At 27.4% G+C, this 18,276-nt stretch overlaps 1 protein-coding gene across 2 annotated transcripts in view; it reads right to left on the bottom strand.

The window, feature by feature from the left end:
• The window catches only part of RhoGAP19D (Rho GTPase activating protein at 19D), a 135,465-nt gene that overhangs the window by 18,729 nt on the left and 98,460 nt on the right, over positions 1–18,276 (bottom strand). The window lies entirely within an intron of this gene.

The following is an 18,276-nucleotide window of genomic DNA, read 5'->3' as shown; positions in this document are numbered from 1 at the left end:
CATTAAAATCAATTAAAAACCCAAAAAATTTTGGTACTTAAATTGATTTTATTGTGTATTTAAACCATTTAAGCCACACATTCAACTCAAATAAAGTGCATTATGGGAACTTTTATTATTTTTTTAAGGCACACCACACACTAATAGCAGTAAATTTAATAATTTCCACATGAGCAGAGTAAAGTTTTTTCTGTGTTTTATTTAAAATTATTGACGATGCGTAACGCCCTTTCGAGTGTTGTTAATACAAACAAAAGTGTCTAAATGTAAATATGTATGTCTGTCTGTCAGTAGTTTATGAAAAATAAAACATGAAGTAAGAAACAACAGTAACAAATAAAAAATAGTTTCAACAATCATAAAGTGTTACATAAATTAGCATAAACCGCGACAGCCACAAATAAAACAAAAACAACAACTACAATAGGCGGCCAAAGTCAGTGGCGGTTATGTAGATGAGTACACATTAATTATGAAAAAATAAAATGAAATAAATAGACAACAACAACAACACAAAAAACAACAAAATGAATAAATAACAATGCTGAAATTATAAAACACTTGTTGATTTCATTTCATTTCATTCCATTGCATTTTTTGTTTGTGTGTGCCTTTTTGTAAATGCAACCAAAACATACATTTCTGACAAACAAATATGTAAGAAAACAAAAAAAACTAAATAAATATGGGTAAATGGGTTGTTGTCTTGATTAGTTTAGTTTCGAGTAGTGTGACAGATTTATAAAAGTATAAAATCATTTATTGTTTCAAACGAACTAGAGTCGTGACATGCCAAAAGAGGTCATATCCCTTGCCCAATTGTACCAAACAGTTGCAAATTTATCATTGAATTTTAAATAAGGCCAGTATTAAAATATACAAATCTGAACAAGTGCGTTTGATTTAGTTTTCTGAACTGTCACAGAGTGCCTTAAATGTGTCAATTTACTTGCTCACACATTTAGGTAGTTTTAATCGGTCAAATTTCAATAAAGTCTTCTGTTTTATTAAAAGATTTAAGAATTTAAATAAAATTAAGGCATCTTAATAATTTAAATATTCCTGTTCAAAATAAAAATATTTTTATTTTTGTCACGAGGATTAAACAGTTTTGCTTGAGATATCCGAATTTGTTGTCTGTTATGACTAAAAAATTATAGTTTGTTTGACAAAACTTAAGTTATTTCAATCATGGATATTTTGTCGGAAATTTCTAAAAAAAATATTCCCGAGAAGAAACCGTATAGAAATTAATTTTACAAATTAATTCCTTTAAAGCGCTAAACAAACTATCAATCGCAGTAAGTGGAAAATAACACTGCTGATGAAATGCAACAAATATACAATTATTTAATTTTCATTTAATTTAATGCAATTCATGGTAAACAATGCAACCATAATTATAAAGACAAGTGAAAATAAAAGGTAAAAATTGGGGGAATTTGCTATATTAATAACATGGAAGACAAACATACCGACAACTGACAGATATGTATATAGAAAGGCAGACAAGACAGACCACGACAAAATCAAACACAAACAGATTGCCCAAAATATATGTCTGTACATACATACATTTCAGCTTTAAGCTGCAATCTTATTTTAAATGCCCAACTTAACAATTTCGGTATTCAAACAACAACAGCAACTTAAATATAAATAAAACTAACCTACCCAAATGCAAATATATGTTGGCTTATCCTCGACAGATAGACGGACAACAGGCAGAGATAGCAAGGTAGGAATACAGACAGGCAGACAGACATATTAAAGTAAACGCTAAATGGCAAAAAAAGAACCATCATACCAGACCAAATTCAATGCAATTCCAACCAACTCAATTCAACTACACTCAGCACCCGGCAACAAATACTACTTCTACTCGTATCAAAATGATTAACTTGTTGCTGTCGCTCTGTTGCCGCAGTTGAGTGGAACAGTGAACATGGTTTTCAACTGTTGTATTTGATTAACATTGAGTTTCTTGGAATATTTGATTGCATTACCAGACTAACTTCTGAATTCTATATAGTCGAACTCGTACGTTTCCATGCATATACACAACAAATTTACCAGTTGTTGTTGTTATTGATCGTATACATAGATATTAAAAGTTTTTGGGCTATTGAAAGCAAAAAAACAAAATACATACTACCAACATTACCAATAAGTCTGGAAAAAAATTAGTTTGTTATGTTAAGTACAGTGCTAAGAAATATGTTTCGCACGATTTCAATTACTTTCAGCTTATTTTGTTCTATTTTAAGCACTCAGTTCACACAGTGTTCACTTCAAGATTCGAATATTTGGGATTAAAAAAATTTAATTTTATATAAATTAGTTTATAAATAAATATTAAAAATCCGTAAGGTCTTTCCCATATACTATATGCGATATGGATAAGTTAACTTATAAGTTCACATTAGGGTTTCTAATTTCCTGGACTTGGAAATAATAAAAAAAAATAAAAATATTTTAATTTACGGAATTTCATGTCAAATTTTAATAACAAATTAAGTTAAATCTGGAAAACATTCGTAATCTGTATCGAAATCAAAATATATAAACCATTGGGGTAACAAAACTCGGTTATATCAATAATAATTCTTCTTTGTCTACTAACTAACTATCTATTCGACTGGCAACTAATTTTGTCATTACAGCGAACTTTAATATTCCAAAAATTTCCAGTGACTTTCTAAAAAAAGGGATCAATTATTTTGTGAAACAACAATTTTCAGTAGATCTTGTAGTGTTGTTTTTTATAATAAACAAAAACCAAAAACGTTTAAACATGGTTGGGGAAATATTATTATATGGGGATACTTTCCTTGGTGTTGCGTTGGTCCAATTTATTGGATTAAAGAAAATATGGATAAGCACTTGTATTTAAATATTTTGGAGAATGTTATAAAGCCACATGCAGAATGGAATATGCCCTTAAAATGGCTCTTCCAGCAAGATAATGACCCAAAGCACTGTCAGGTCTTGCCAAAAAATGTTTTTTATATAACAAAATTCATGTTATGGAATGGCCGTCTTAATAACCAGACTTAAATCCTATGGAAAATAGTAAAAGACAAACTCGGACCTGAAAAATTGAAAAACAAGGAAGAACTTTGGCAGAAAATTCAGGAAATATGGTACACAATTTCCCGATCTACATGCGAAAGTTTGTTAAATTCAAAAGATTTGATGCTGTTATTAGAAATAATTGATATGCAACAAAATATTAAGAAAACAACGAATTCTTATGATGATTTTTTATTTTTAATCATTTTAAAACTGATTGATTCTATTTGAAATGTCGCATATTTTATTTAGTCTTTTAGATTTGACATCGTTTTTAACATAAGAATGTGTTATTTTTTTATTTTATTTTTTTCTATTTATTGTTTACGTTATGAGCATTAATATATAATGAGTAGTTTTACCGCTTTAATCGAATTCATATATACACCCCTATCGCGAATCAACATTTCACATGAAATATGTTCCCTTTTCCCATTTCTCGTTCATCAACTTTCTTCACGTGAAAAAATTCCTTATGTTGTGAAATTTTTAGATGAAATTTTGTAAACAATAAACAGCTGTTACGAACAAAATCAACTATTGTGAATGAAAAGTTCAGGGGAATATCACGATAGCAATTTTCCCTTCGAGGGAAATGGATATTTCATGATAGGGGTGATAGTGATTCTATTGTATTGTCCGTCACTGTATACCCTTCTTACGAAGGTGAGGGGTATAAAAATGGGTTAAAAATGTTTCACCCAATGTCGGTCCGAATTGACTTATATACGCGTTGCGAAGTTATTTACTAGAGTGTTTAAATTATTCGATTTTTCTCTTGTTCGTATAAAACGAATAATTCAACTAAGAGATTTTAACTTGTTGATTTTTTTATTTTTATAATATTTGGGTTGAAATCTAGCAAAATTTACCAAAATTTTTAAATTTTCAAAAAAGTACCTTTTGTTCTGCGATTCCTCATATATTAAAATAAATCTGTTGTGAATGCTATTATTCTCAAATCCATCTCAAATGTTTGAGAAAGGTTTGAATTCATAATATTCTCATTTACTTGAATATATGTACAATTTGAAAACTTTTTCGTTGGAATAATTTTATCGCCAACTGTATGTAAATTTGTAGCCATCAGCAAAATCTTAATTAAGAGTTGAAAAACACTTGAAATTATTATTATTATTACAACTACTAGTCGTAATTTAACAACATTCATATAAGGGGGCATTGCTTACAAATCATATTACAAATGTAAATACAACATTCAACTCTCAGCAATAATATCAAATAAAAAAAATATATAAAATACATTCATAAATTAATAAAAAAAAGCAATATGTATTTAATAGTAGTATTCATTGAAGGCTGTATAAAGATAAAATATATTAAAATTTGGAGATTTCATTTTAAACAATATTAAATTACAGAGTCACATTTTTCTAATTTCAAAAGTACAATTACATATATTGCTGTTCTTTGGAAGTTATTTTTAACCACCTTGTTTGCATGTATAAAAGAACATCAAATAAATCATAATTTCATTATATTAAGATCACAACCCACGATTCAATGACAATACATAAATAAAAAAGAACATTCATAGTAGGACAACCCTTGGTTGGGACACACTTTCGAATAGTTATTTTTTTGCTGGGAAATTAAACTATAAGTATTATTGATGGAATTCAAATTAAAAACAAGTGTAATTCCAGCCTTGAGTGTTTGGATTCTCCAGTTAAAAGGAAAACCATTTATTTTTTTCAAATATTTTACAAGTTTAAAACTTAATTATATTTGCATTCAAGTCAAAACCCAACAAAAAAGTTCAAGCGCTTGAATTTGATTTAATGAATATCGGAACACTTCAATGATATTCTTTAAGCTCAGATGATTATAATTTTATGTTCAAAAACGGAAGAAAACAGCACTTCCTCTGTATCTAACAATGACAGCTGTTACATTGACACATGTCAAATGGCATAAAATTCCACATATCATTTCCATTCATAAAAACCCTCTTGTTTGAAAAACACCAACAATAATAAAATAACAAACAAAACAACAAGATTATTGTTGTCAACAAAATGACTACTTTTGTACTAAAGTTAACACCAACAAAAATGCCACACTAACTAACAACTAACTACCTTTTTATTTAGTTATCATCTATGTGTTTTTTTTATTTATATTTATTTATTCATTTATTTATTTTTGTTAATATTATTTGCAAATAAACAAAGTATGCGATTTTTATTTTTCTGTATATGATTTTAATATTGTCAATGTTTTTTTTATATTTTTTTTATGCGACAATTACCATCATTTGTTTGCTAATTTGAAAATTAGAAAGTGCAACATAAAAATTGTTTGAATTTGTAATTTTACGAGTATATCCATATTAGAGGAGTGTGTTTATTTATTATGAACAAATTGTGGCTGTTTTTGTAAAAATATGTTTTTTTTTGGTCGGCTTGTTTTTGGATTTATGATATCAGGAAGATGATAATAGTAGCTGATAAGGTACCAGTTCAGTTTTTTTTTTATTATAATTTTTGTTTATGTTTTTTTTTTGCTTTCAATAGATAAAATGCGCAGTTATTTTCATTTAATAACTTTATTTGTCTGCAAAACAGCAGAGGAAAAAAACAAAATAAATTGGTTTTAAATTATTTTATTGGAAATATGAGTAATAGTGTCCGACGGATTAATAAGCTTCGGTCAAAGATTGAAAATCGTCAAGTAGTCAGTGTTCGGCATTCATTTGGGAAGAAGCCCGAATATGCTTGTCTGCCCTGTTTTTAACATGTAGAACTACGCTTCGAAAATTTTATAGTTATGGTTTGTAATGATTATTTAGAAAATAATAAAACCAATAATTGGTTGAATTTAGGAAAGGTAATCCTAATCTTCGATCCTTAGTGTCATACATAATTTGTAGCCAAGACATCCTCGATTTCAAATATTATTATTATTATTAAGGTTCGAAAATAGGAAAACCATGGATATTTTAATAAAATGCTGGGAGCTTGATAATTTTATTTCAAAACATTATTTATGAGAAAAACAAATTCGTAAAAGTAAGACTATTGTTTCATCAATGAACATAAAAAAACAAAAATAAGAAAGAGTGTCATTTTCGGCAGTGCTGAATGTTGTATTTTTCTGATATAGGGTCACTTATGGACTGATCCTTCCAAAAGTTGGTAGAAAAATTTAAGTTCACATAAAACTTATTTATGCTCAATTTCATCACGATATTAATTATTATAAGACAATTATTGTCTTGTTCAATTCATTTTCTGAGGGGGACAGATGCTGCACGATTTTCGTATAATTTCAGAGGACTTGGAAATAATTTGTGCAAAATTTGATCAGGATTGAAATTTATGGCTGCTCAAACAGTATTCTGGAGGGGACATTAGTATGGGGTTTGGGTGAAATCATTTTATATACCTAACAAACCTTATCATTTCATTTAGGCCCTATCGCGTTTTCAACAGACAGACGGACGGACATAACTCCATCGTCATATAATTAAATAAGAATATATATACTTTTGTGGGCATGCGATGAATATTTTGATGTGTTACAAATAGAATGACAAAATCAATATACCCCATCAATTATATTTCAACAAACAATTAGATATAAATGAATGCTAGATAGGTAGAATGAAAAACCTAAGTCTGTTGTTAAAAACTTAATTCATGAGAATGTATACATGGCAGTATTTTGTTATTGTATCACCCATTTGCGCAAAAAGGGAGTAAGTTGTGAAATTTTAAATAATGGAGAAATATTTGTCTAAAGGTTCAGGTTCCTTATAAAGGTGATCTAGGAATTGCTATCAATCTTTGAAGGCAGAATGAGACTTAGAGAGAAGGACATAGGGGATGAAATTGTTCCCAAATATTCTCTCACAAATTTGTTTGGTATACAAAATAATTCCAACCACTTTTTCCCCTCGTGGGAGGTACATTAATAAAAATTTGTTTCAACGGGATTTTTTTGGATACATAATTAAATCGAAAGCCCGTAAAGTTTTATCGAATAGTTAAATAGTCTTAATATTTTTATAAGGCAAACTAAACTGTTTTGGTTGTGATAACCGAATTTGTTGCTAATCGAATGATTTATACTTAAAGTCCGAATTTGTGGTAGACAAATTTTAGTTGGGGTGGCAAAAATTTGGTTATTTCAATCGTAATCATTATTTGCCAAGTGAATATCTGTTATTGAAACATACCAATTGTTTGGTGTGTTCTTCTGAACCGTTTATTTTGAAAGTGGTCAAGTTTTATTTAAAGTTGATAATGGATTAAAAAGATGTTAATGAACGAAGTTTTGTGGTGGTGAATATAAATATTTCTTGATAAAATTATGAAATCCACACATATTTAACAAGTTTAAGCAAATAAATAAATAATTTTAAGGCAAGTAGTAAATTTGACTAGTAACAGGGAAAAAAACATTATGTTTGAAAAGTTCTTAAGTTTCACCAAACAATTGGTTTAAATAACAATATATATAAACATATTAATGATTTGGTCAATCTGTTCATAATTAGTCACAGTATACCAACTTTGATATCTCCTGTAGTTCAATAAATTAGTATGTATTATTTAAATTGTCAACATTATTATAGTTTGCAAGTATTAATTTCTTTAAGTTTCATTTATATTCAATGTTAAATATATAATAAATTAACTTAGCATTTTATACTTTATCTAATAATAAAATATAACTTGACTAGTTTATAACGTTATTAAATACATATTTCATTTAAATTAAAACTAGTGGCCATAAAAAGAATTAGTTAAAATAATTATGTGTCTAGTAATTAAAACTAGAACAAACGGAAATACAATTAGAGACAGAGTGAAAAATTGCAATAAAAAAGTTTTATTTTTTTTTCCTACAAAAGTCTGACTGACTGACATTACAACAGTGAAAGAGGGTGTATTATGAATGCCAACATCAAACAATCCAACAAACCACATGTAACGAAAGAGCCAGAACAAGCAGCCACATCTAACTAAAGTCGAGTATAAATATAACCAGATGCTAAATGCACTCACTATTTAATAAGTCCACTCTCTCTCTATAGTAATAGTTAAACAACCACTTGTTGCTACAACTAGTACATTCTACGTAGTAGCAGTTTCTTTGTAATATTACTAGTAGTAGTAGTAAAAGTAAAAAGCAATAGCAGTATAGCATTAGAATAGATGTGGCATTAGAAAATTACATTATATAACATAAATGCAATTGCTATTAGGCCGATTTAATTTGGTTTTTTCTTTCATTATTATTAAATTTTATATTAGCAAAAGTAAATGGAATAGTAAGTAAGTAGTAAGTGAATGTAGTATATTGAGATACAAAAATACATACACAAGTCCTATGTACAATATACATATGTATGGCAGTTTAGCAAAGTACTCGTCATATTATATTGGCTAATAGATGACAGTGAATGGACGAAAGTACGAACAAACGGATGGTATAATTAAATTGACATGCGTAATGTAAAATATGAAAAAAAAAAAAAACGAAACATCAACTGAAATATATAGTTGATTAGAGAGACAATACGCTGTAATATATGATATTATTTATGTAATAATGACAGTATGCAAGACCACCAACGAGGATGATACATAGATAGCACTTGAACTAAAACATACTTCCATACTTCATAAAAAAAGAAAGTCAATTATGTTTTAAATATGCCTGAGAAACTAAACATTTGTAATTTTATGCACTTCTAATGGAGGAAAAAAAACTTACAAGTTGATACGGCTATTTGAAATAATAATATTTTACAATTAAAACTTCTTACATCGCAAATAAAGTAAAATTATATTAAGATATAAGATATAATCAAATAATTCGATTGGCTACTAAATTGATCATCCCAACCTTAAGAAAAAAACTAATTTTGGGAATTCCCGGCAATATTTTTTAAACAATTTTCGGGATATTTTTGTCGGTACTTTTCGGGATATTGTTATTATAGCTAAATTTGTTACTAATCGGATGATTCTATTATATTCATAAAATTTTTTTGGGTTCTTGCAACAGATAGTTGGCAAAGAAGCATCATAGAAGCAAATAAACGAATTTTCGTTACTCAACTTCAATTTTTCAACCACAGCAAATCAATTTTATCATTATGAATGAATCAAATTGAAATTGTATGTTCTCAAAGGAATTATTTGTGCACCTAAGATTACAACTTCTAAGGATATTCATATTTAGAGAAAATAATAATAGAGGTTTAATTTGTTTATAAACAATATATTCTGCGAAATATTTTTGCGAAGAGAAATACGCATGTTTTCCAGATTTAACATAGACGGAGTTCTTGTTTTTTTAATAAAAAAAATTTCCCGGGAGTTTTTTCCCTTATCTCATTTTTGCTATTCAAATTCTATGTTAAAAAAAAGAAAAGGGATAGAACTCCCGGGGAATTTTTTTTCATAATTGGGCTGAGATTTTATTGATTTATACCGAATGAAACTAAGTGTGCAAACAGACCGGTAAAATAAAAATCACTTTTATAGGTTTACATTTGAGAATCATTTTGTCTTCCAATTATTCTCAATTTTCAAAGGTCAGTGGTTGATTAGTTCTTATACCTAAATGTCGTTTATTGAACAAAAATTGGTCATAATTATACAAATTTGTGTATTCAGAATAAAGCGAAATATATTTTTTATAACTAAATACTTGTTCTCATACAATGCAAAACCGGTTTTTAATATGTCGTTTGGTTTCCCCGTAACTCCTATTAAAAATATTATAATCCAGGCAATTGTAAATATACCCGACAACGTTAACCCTTGAATTGTGAAGGTCAAATTTAGCAATATTTATGATTTCTAATGAAAACATAGCGAAATTTTTAATCGTGTTGAAATTGTCATTCTTCTTTGGAATGATTCTAAAACTAGCTTACGGAAGTGTTACAGATAAAATAAAAATAAATAGAATTAGTTCAGAAACATCTCCCGTTTCATTACATAGGTGATGAAAGTGGTTCTTCTTATTAAAATGATATAATTAAATATTCAGAGATGATTCTAACCATGCTAGTTTAAGAATTATTGATTTTACAACAAATACACTTTGCTTCACATGAATAGGTGCAGTGTTTTAGCATTCATTTTTAGCTTGCTGCTCTCAAGATAATTGTTGGATAGGATTACATTGTACTTCTTATTAAAGGTTTAACAATTGAGAAAAATAGTGTAAACAAAGAAATGTCGAAAAAGTTCCATTAGATTTAATCTCTGCTTCTTTTATAATACTTCAAGAAAAATTTTAATTATTTTTCTATCACTTGAATAGGTGCATATTGAAAAAAATGCATAAAACAGTGAAACAAATTTAAAAAAAACGAAGCAATAAAGTTTTGTTTTTTAATTTTATTTTTCATTAATGTATACTTCCGCCTTTCGACAAAATTACCTCATAAATTCTATTTGGAAGAGAATTATACAATTGAGATAAATATTGTAAAGAAATTTCCGACCATGCCGATTTTATTGCAGCAATTAAAGATTCACGGTCATCAAATTGCCGTCCGGACTCGTACACTTTCCGAGACAACCATCCCAACACGTTTTGCATTATGTTTAAGTCCGGGGAGTATGGTGGCCTTGGCAGCAATTCAACATTTTGCTCGCCAATCCACGTTATAATAATCCTTGCAGTGCGGATAGGAGCATTATCCTGTTGGAAATGGGAAATATAAAAATGCCCTAACTCGTGTTTTTTTATGTCGTGATTTTTTTTGGCTAATTATGATATATGATCGGACCATTTATCGAAATGAACGAAAATCTGGACTTACAAAATACACGAGTTAGGGCCTTTTTATATTAAGCCATCGATATGTACATGTTTTTCAAAATGAGTGTGAATAGTTATACATTACATTGAACATAAAATATGCGATTTACATTTTTCCAAAAATGTATAATTGTATTTCAAGAATAAAAATATCATGTTAACTTCAAAAGATATTTTTGTACAATATATATTTTTTACATTCATAGTAACTCTACATTGTTTTACCCAACAAATTTAAAATGTATTATTTTGAAAAAAAATGCATTGTTATATGTACCATATACATAAATATTTATGTAAATTATTTTACATTGTTCTAAAGGAGCATAAATACATTTTTATGTAGGAAATATTCGCCTACAAACAATTTTAATAACAATAATAAAATGTAGAAAAAAACAAGGAAGTCTTCATTGTAAATAGTCCCTTTAAACAGGTTTCACGTAATTTATTGATCACATTAAATCTGTCGTTATTTTTAATGACAGTTTAATATAAAACATACAAAAACACATACATTCAATACGAAAACAAAAAAACAATAATAAATTATTACAAACAGCAACAACTACATGACACAATAACAATATTCGTTTTCTTTTCGTGTGTATTGGTGTATATAGTTTTTGAAACCGTTTTTTTCGTTTTTGTGTAAAAGGTCTACTTAAATAATATTTACAATCGAAATTAATGTTAACAGAAGACAGAACATGAGAGATAATTTTTAAACCTTGAAATAAATTTAATCAAAAAGTTCAAGTACTTGTTATTTTTTTTCTTTTTTTTTACAAACCAACCAGCGAACAACCAACCCAAATGACGAGACGACTGACTGACTGACGGACAAAACTTTTTCGTACTAAATACAATTAAACATAATTGTTGTCGTTTATGTGTACAATGTATTTCGTTTAACGTGAATAAGTTGTTAATATTTAAATATGTACGTCAATTTTAATATTTTTATTTGTGTTGCCGTTTTACAGGGATTTAAAGTATTTAAGACTTTTATAAAGTTTGATATAAACACATAATGATTTGATGATTTAATTTGGATTAGAATTCAAACGTCACTTTTAATTTCACCGGTAATAATTATAATAGAGAAAGAAGTTGAATGTTATATCAAAACCTGTATTTTTTATTTTATTTTTAAACCTACAGATAGTCCCTATTGCATATAAGCCCTAGGTATAAATACATATTTTGAGTTTGACATACTAGGCTAGATTTTTGCTTTCAAACATTCATCATTGAACTTAAAAAAAATATTGTTTCCTTAAAAAATACAAAGAAATCAACAACAACAAAACAAAAATTACGTGGTTGGTTGATTTACATCATGTATAAAGATTTAGTTTGGTCAACAAACTAAATATATACAACCCATCAGAAATGCATAAAAATGCAACAAAGTATTAAATACTTTGCAACCAAACAATTCGTGCAGCAAATAAGTTATCACACATCCACTTTAAATTAAAATAGACAACATTTTTTTTTAAAAAAGTTGTTTCGCCTTTCTGATCATAAATGATAGCCATTATTATGATAGTGGTGTAAGTCATAACTTTTACGTCTATTGTAACATATTCTTCCATCAAAGCACGAGCTTTTTTTGGTCAATTGGTTATTATTTTGAACTTTTAATTTGCAATATTATAAATTTAAATTTATTCTGGCTTATGTTCATTCAATTAAAATTTTAAATGCATGATTTTTACTTTTATTTTTCTATAAATTATCAAATATTTAGTTGATTTTTATTTATTATATTTAGTTTAGCTTTGATTTAGAATTTCTTTAACTGAAACTTTTCATACTCCATTTGAATTTTCTGAATTAGAATCTGAATTAGTATCAAGGTTATATTCGTCTAAAATTAATTGAAACTGGAATGTAGACAATTGGCAACAATATGCATTAAAGGGTTAATACATACATTTATTTCAAAAAATATTTTATTTAAATAAAAGATGTCAACGATTTATTTTTTATTTTTTGACTTAGGTCACTTTAATAATAACCGCATAATATGGCACTAAATATATTTGTCCATACAAATACGAGGGTTACACTATAAAACGGTTTCGGTCGAACTCTACACCATTTCCAATTGTATTTCAGAAAATTTCAATTGAATTCCAAAAAAATCCAATTATATTTCTGAATTTTGTAATTGAATTTCCGAATATTCCAATTATATTTCAGAATTTTTCATTTGTATTTCAGAATTTTCCATTTGTATTTCAGAATTTTCTAATTGTATTTCAGAAAATTCTAATAGCAATACCAACGGAAATTTCTGAAATACAAACAAAAAATTCTGAAATACAAAAGAAATTTCTGAAAAACAATTTGAAAATTCTGAAATATAATTAGAAATTTCTGAAATACAAATGAAAACTTCTGAAATATAATTGGAATATTCTCAAATACAATTAGAAAATTCTGAAATATAATTGAAAATTTCTGAAATATAATTGGAATATTCTCAAATACAATTAGAAAATTCTGAAATATAATTGAAATTTTCTGAAATACAATTAGAAATGGTGTAGAAAATATATTTATCAATGACATCGAATTTGATTGGTGTTTATTTTAATTCTTGTTTTATTTGACATCGCCTATTTAATTGCCAATATATTTTCAAAAAGCTTTACTGATTCCAGAATTTGGTCTTTAAAGACCGAAGTGGGGCGGAGTCTCAAGTCCCCAAAGTATGATGCCTAGGGTATATCAAAAATATAAGATATACCAATCATATATCAAAGTGTAGAATAATTTGTCTTCTTTTCAAAAATGTATAACATTTTTTATAATTAAAAAATTCGTACACGATTTTTTGCAAAAATAAGGAAAGAAAAACTTTTACCTGTTTTTTGTTTTTAGAAAATTTAAATTTTTATAATGCAGTAACATTTTTGTTTGTGAATCTTATTTTGTGTAATTTTACAATTTTGATTAAAATAGAAAATTTAAAAAATTATTTTAAGACCTGCATTGAGAATCCCATAATTCTCAAAAAACGTTTAAAAAATGCCAAAAATGGTATTTTTTTACTTTTATCTCACTTTAAAGTACAAAAGACAGGGCTAAAAATACCCAAAGAATCCCACTTTCGGGCTTTGATACAACTGGTGCCATCCCGACATGATAACAATTGAATGATTTTTATATGGACGACATGCCATACATACCGTGAAACAATTCAATTGCTGCATAATACATTTCCTGTTCGTGTACTCTCTCGTTTCGGTGATCATAATTGGTACCACGATCTATTTGTTCTTATGGGGTTATTTGAAGTCAAAAGAGGAAATTCAGCCAAATTTACAAATGTTTGACGAAAGATTTCCGATGTACTATTCCATACATCGTAATACATATTCTTTATCATATCCTAAAATAACTATTTTTTAAAAAAAGAACTGTTTAAAGCTGAGATCTAACTAAAATTTTAAAGTTTATATCGAATTGAGTACCATTATATCTTTTTAAAATAATATAGATTTTCTCACTGTACAAATAAGGAATACTAAAGCCACAGGTGTAAAATTTTAAAATGATCCTACTTATGGTCTAGTGTAGTGCAATATGTGTATTAAGACTTATTTAAATCTATAGGGGTTTTACATGGATTTTACCATATGTTTTATATTCTCATTTGTTTAAATCAAAACTCCATAAACGCATTTTAGAGTGAAAAAAAAAACAAATAATACATAGATAATAATACATAGTTTGCAAATAAATATGTTGGTGTGGCCCACGTATATCACACAGCATGGCAAGTATTTTTTCACACAAATTATGAAATAAATAATATTTTGAAATTTTTGAGCAAAAATATTTTAAAATAAAATTTTAAATATAAGCCACTTTTCAAAATTAACTTTGGCTCCAAGTTCGCGAAAATGTAAATAATATACATACATATATATATTTTTGATAATATAAAATATGTTCCAACACAATTATAATAATATTCAAAATTACCACATTATAATCGTACGTGATTATATTATTATAGCAACAGGTTGTACTGGTTGAAAAAAAAATGAATTGAATTCATTAATAGTTGTAAATAATATAATATGTTTGCATAGTTATCATATTTTTGAAAAATAATATTTCAGTGAACCACAGAAAAATGTTTAATTATGAATATCAGAAAAAACAACTAAGAGAGCTATTCGGCTTTGCCAAATCTTATATACCCTTCACCAAATTATACTTCAAAATAAAAATTTTAAATATTTTTAGGTAAAAAAAAATTTTTCGAATTGTTTTTAAAATTTTTTTTTTTAATTTTTAGCGGAAAAAACCATAATATGGCAACATTGAAGTAGTGATAAATAATTAAAAGGTAACCAATGCATGTAGGATAACTTCATTGTCAGACTGTACAACAAACATATTTTTGTTATGAATGCAAAAAAATATTGTAAGGTTTAAGGCAATATCCAAAAAAGTTTTGAACGTAGGTAAAATTTGTAATATTAATAGAGTATTATGTATGTTGTATGAAAATGTAAAGTACGAACATGCGAATGACTATATGAACCTTATCAATATTTTTTTTCTTTATTTTAAGCTTGTCAACAGATATAAAAAATCAACAGCCATATTTTTTGACGATATTTATGAGTTGTTAATGGCAAAAAGACAATTATGAGCCACAAGTGTAAAATTCCTCACTAAATAAATGAAATAGGCACATATGCAAAAAAAAAGCAGATACAAAATATCGAAAAATACCAAAAAAAAAACTAATATTAAAAATGTCCGTCTGTCTATCTGCCAGTATGACTATGAACAAAACGAAAGTGAAGAGAGACAGAGATCAATAAACGAAAATATATAGTGTAGGCTTAATGGAAAAAAGATACAAACATACATAACTAGTAGATACAAATACATATACGTACACACATTTGCCGAAGAGGAGGAAAGATAAATATCTATAAGTTTGCTGTTGTAGTCGAAATTTTCGTTTTATTTCAGCGGAAATCATTTTAAATTGATATTACACATTGTACGACGAGTATGTAGATGTAGACATCAAATAGCGATTGTGTGTGTCATAAGAAAATTGTTCATGTTTAGATAAAAACAAAAAAAAAAAAAACAAACGAAATTAAATGAAAATTTAACACTTTTTTTGGAGATGGGGTCCGTCTATAATTATGTTGTCGGCATTTGATACTAATGCGGTGTACAAAGAAAAGAAGAGTGAAATTAATATCAAATTTTAATAAATTATTTTGCAAAGGTATCAATTATTAATGGTAAGATTTTTGAAGCCGGTATACCAAAGGGTTTTTTTTGTATATATTTTCAGCTTATTACTTTGTTAACCTACTTTAGATAATTTTTGTTCAATTCAATTAAAAATTTTGATTGCTAATCATTAAGTAATAAAATAAATTCGATTGTAAACCTTTTAATGTGATTTAATGAATTTTTAATTTGATTTTACTTGAAGGCTTTTTATTCATTAATAAGCTTTTAAAGGTAATTTGATGAGTTAATAAAATTGTGCTGAAAAATAATTAATAGTAGCAACATTTTTAAATGACCTAGTGTAAGGCAGAAGTATATTACAAAATTTGAGTTACAGCTAAAAATGTTTGGTTTTTTTTTTTTGTTATTTTGCAAAGGTGTATATTTGGTTGTCAATTGGTCGATCAAATGGTTTTTGGCGGAAAAATGTCGAAATCGACTTTTTGGAAAGAAAATAAGCGTATAATCGATTACATTATCCCGAAAAAAGTTAATTTTTTATTTTTGGTGTGACAATTTTAACAATAAATCTGACAGTAGTCGAAAATACAATGGAAACTTTTCCAAATATTCAATTAATAGGTCAAAATAAAGAGTGAGTCAGAAAATCTTACACACAGAAAAAGAAAATACGTGAAAAAATAACTAAATCTTTTCAAAAAATACAATATGGACTTTCAAAAAAATAGCAGAATATCTGAAGGTTCATTGTCACACTGTTTCAAAAACCTTGAAAGAAAACCTGAACCAGAAAGAAAAAAGGGTCTAACAGATATAAGTAAGGCAAAATAAGTCGAACAACTCTTTCGAAGAGCACCGAACACTTATATGAGAAAAGCAGCTCGTAAAGTTAAATGATCTGATTCTTTTGTGCGCAGAGCCAAAGCTAATGCTGGGTTGAAGTCATATGAAGTTCAGAAAGTTCCAGATAGCACTTTGTTAAATAACTTAGAAGCAAAAGAACAAGCGCAAAAATTGAGGTAAAAATTTATAAAAATAATACATCCGTTGTGTAATGGATGAAACTTATGTACTGGCAGACTTTTCATAACTTCCGGGTCAAGATTTTTATGTGGCTGATGGACCAGGTAAAGTTCAAGAACAATACCGGACAAAAATCCCCAAGAAGTTTCTTGCGTGGCAAACCATTTGCAGTTGTGGTAAAAGAAGCCAATCAAAAAAGACCCTTGAGTGATATTCAAACAATAATGTCAATTTTGTACCACTGTGGAAAGGTATTAGGCTCCTGTAAAAAAGGTATCCCAGGACATGTCCTATTTTAAGCGTAAGTAGACCACCTTGTCCAAGAAGGTAACTGAAGCAACTATAAAATCTTTAATGGTAGTATTTCCAAAAAAAGTGGATAAATTTATAAATACCGAGTAATATACGCCAATATTTTAATGTTTAATGAATTTGTACAATAGTTGAATAAATTTACGTATTTTTGAGAATTTTTATATTGAACGGTTTCAGTTTTATTTAATTTAATACAAGTATAAGTTTTTTTCTGGCTGAATCTTTAGTTGTACTGGATCACCGCAATCATTTCAACATGATTATTATTATTATTTAAGTTAAGCATATACTTCATTACCGTAATAATATATATGATTTAGAATCGTAACTGTATCATATCATGGTTGCCGCAATAAAATAAAATTTAAATAATTATAAAAATGTATAAATTATTATATTCTGTAACTGAGAAACTTTTAATGGTTCAGTCGAAAGATCAACTTCCATTTCCAAGGCAATTCATTCCAATTTTATGATTTACATATTTATTTATTTTTTTATAAAAAATTGTCATCAAAAATGTTTACAAATTTATTCACCATACATTATTCTGGTGCATTTAAAGTCTGGCTAAGAAAGTGTTAATATTAAGATACGAGTACAAAATTAAGAGAAAAAAAACTAATCTTACACATTTTGGATTTATATGCTGTTGCAGAAAATATCTCCAGCAATTAAAGTGTTTTAAATAAAAACCAGAATTGATATCACGTGCTGATGGCTGATTTGTTAAAATTGTTGTTTTACTGTGGGGTTTAAATTGTCCGAAAGCATAAATTCCGAAATATTCAAAGCACTCGCACT

This window comes from Calliphora vicina, chromosome 4 (assembly GCF_958450345.1).
Source record: "Calliphora vicina chromosome 4, idCalVici1.1, whole genome shotgun sequence".
Classification (NCBI taxonomy): Eukaryota; Metazoa; Arthropoda; class Insecta; order Diptera; family Calliphoridae; genus Calliphora; species Calliphora vicina.
Note: the sequence above shows the minus strand (reverse complement) of the source record. Positions and strands in the feature narration are given on the sequence as shown.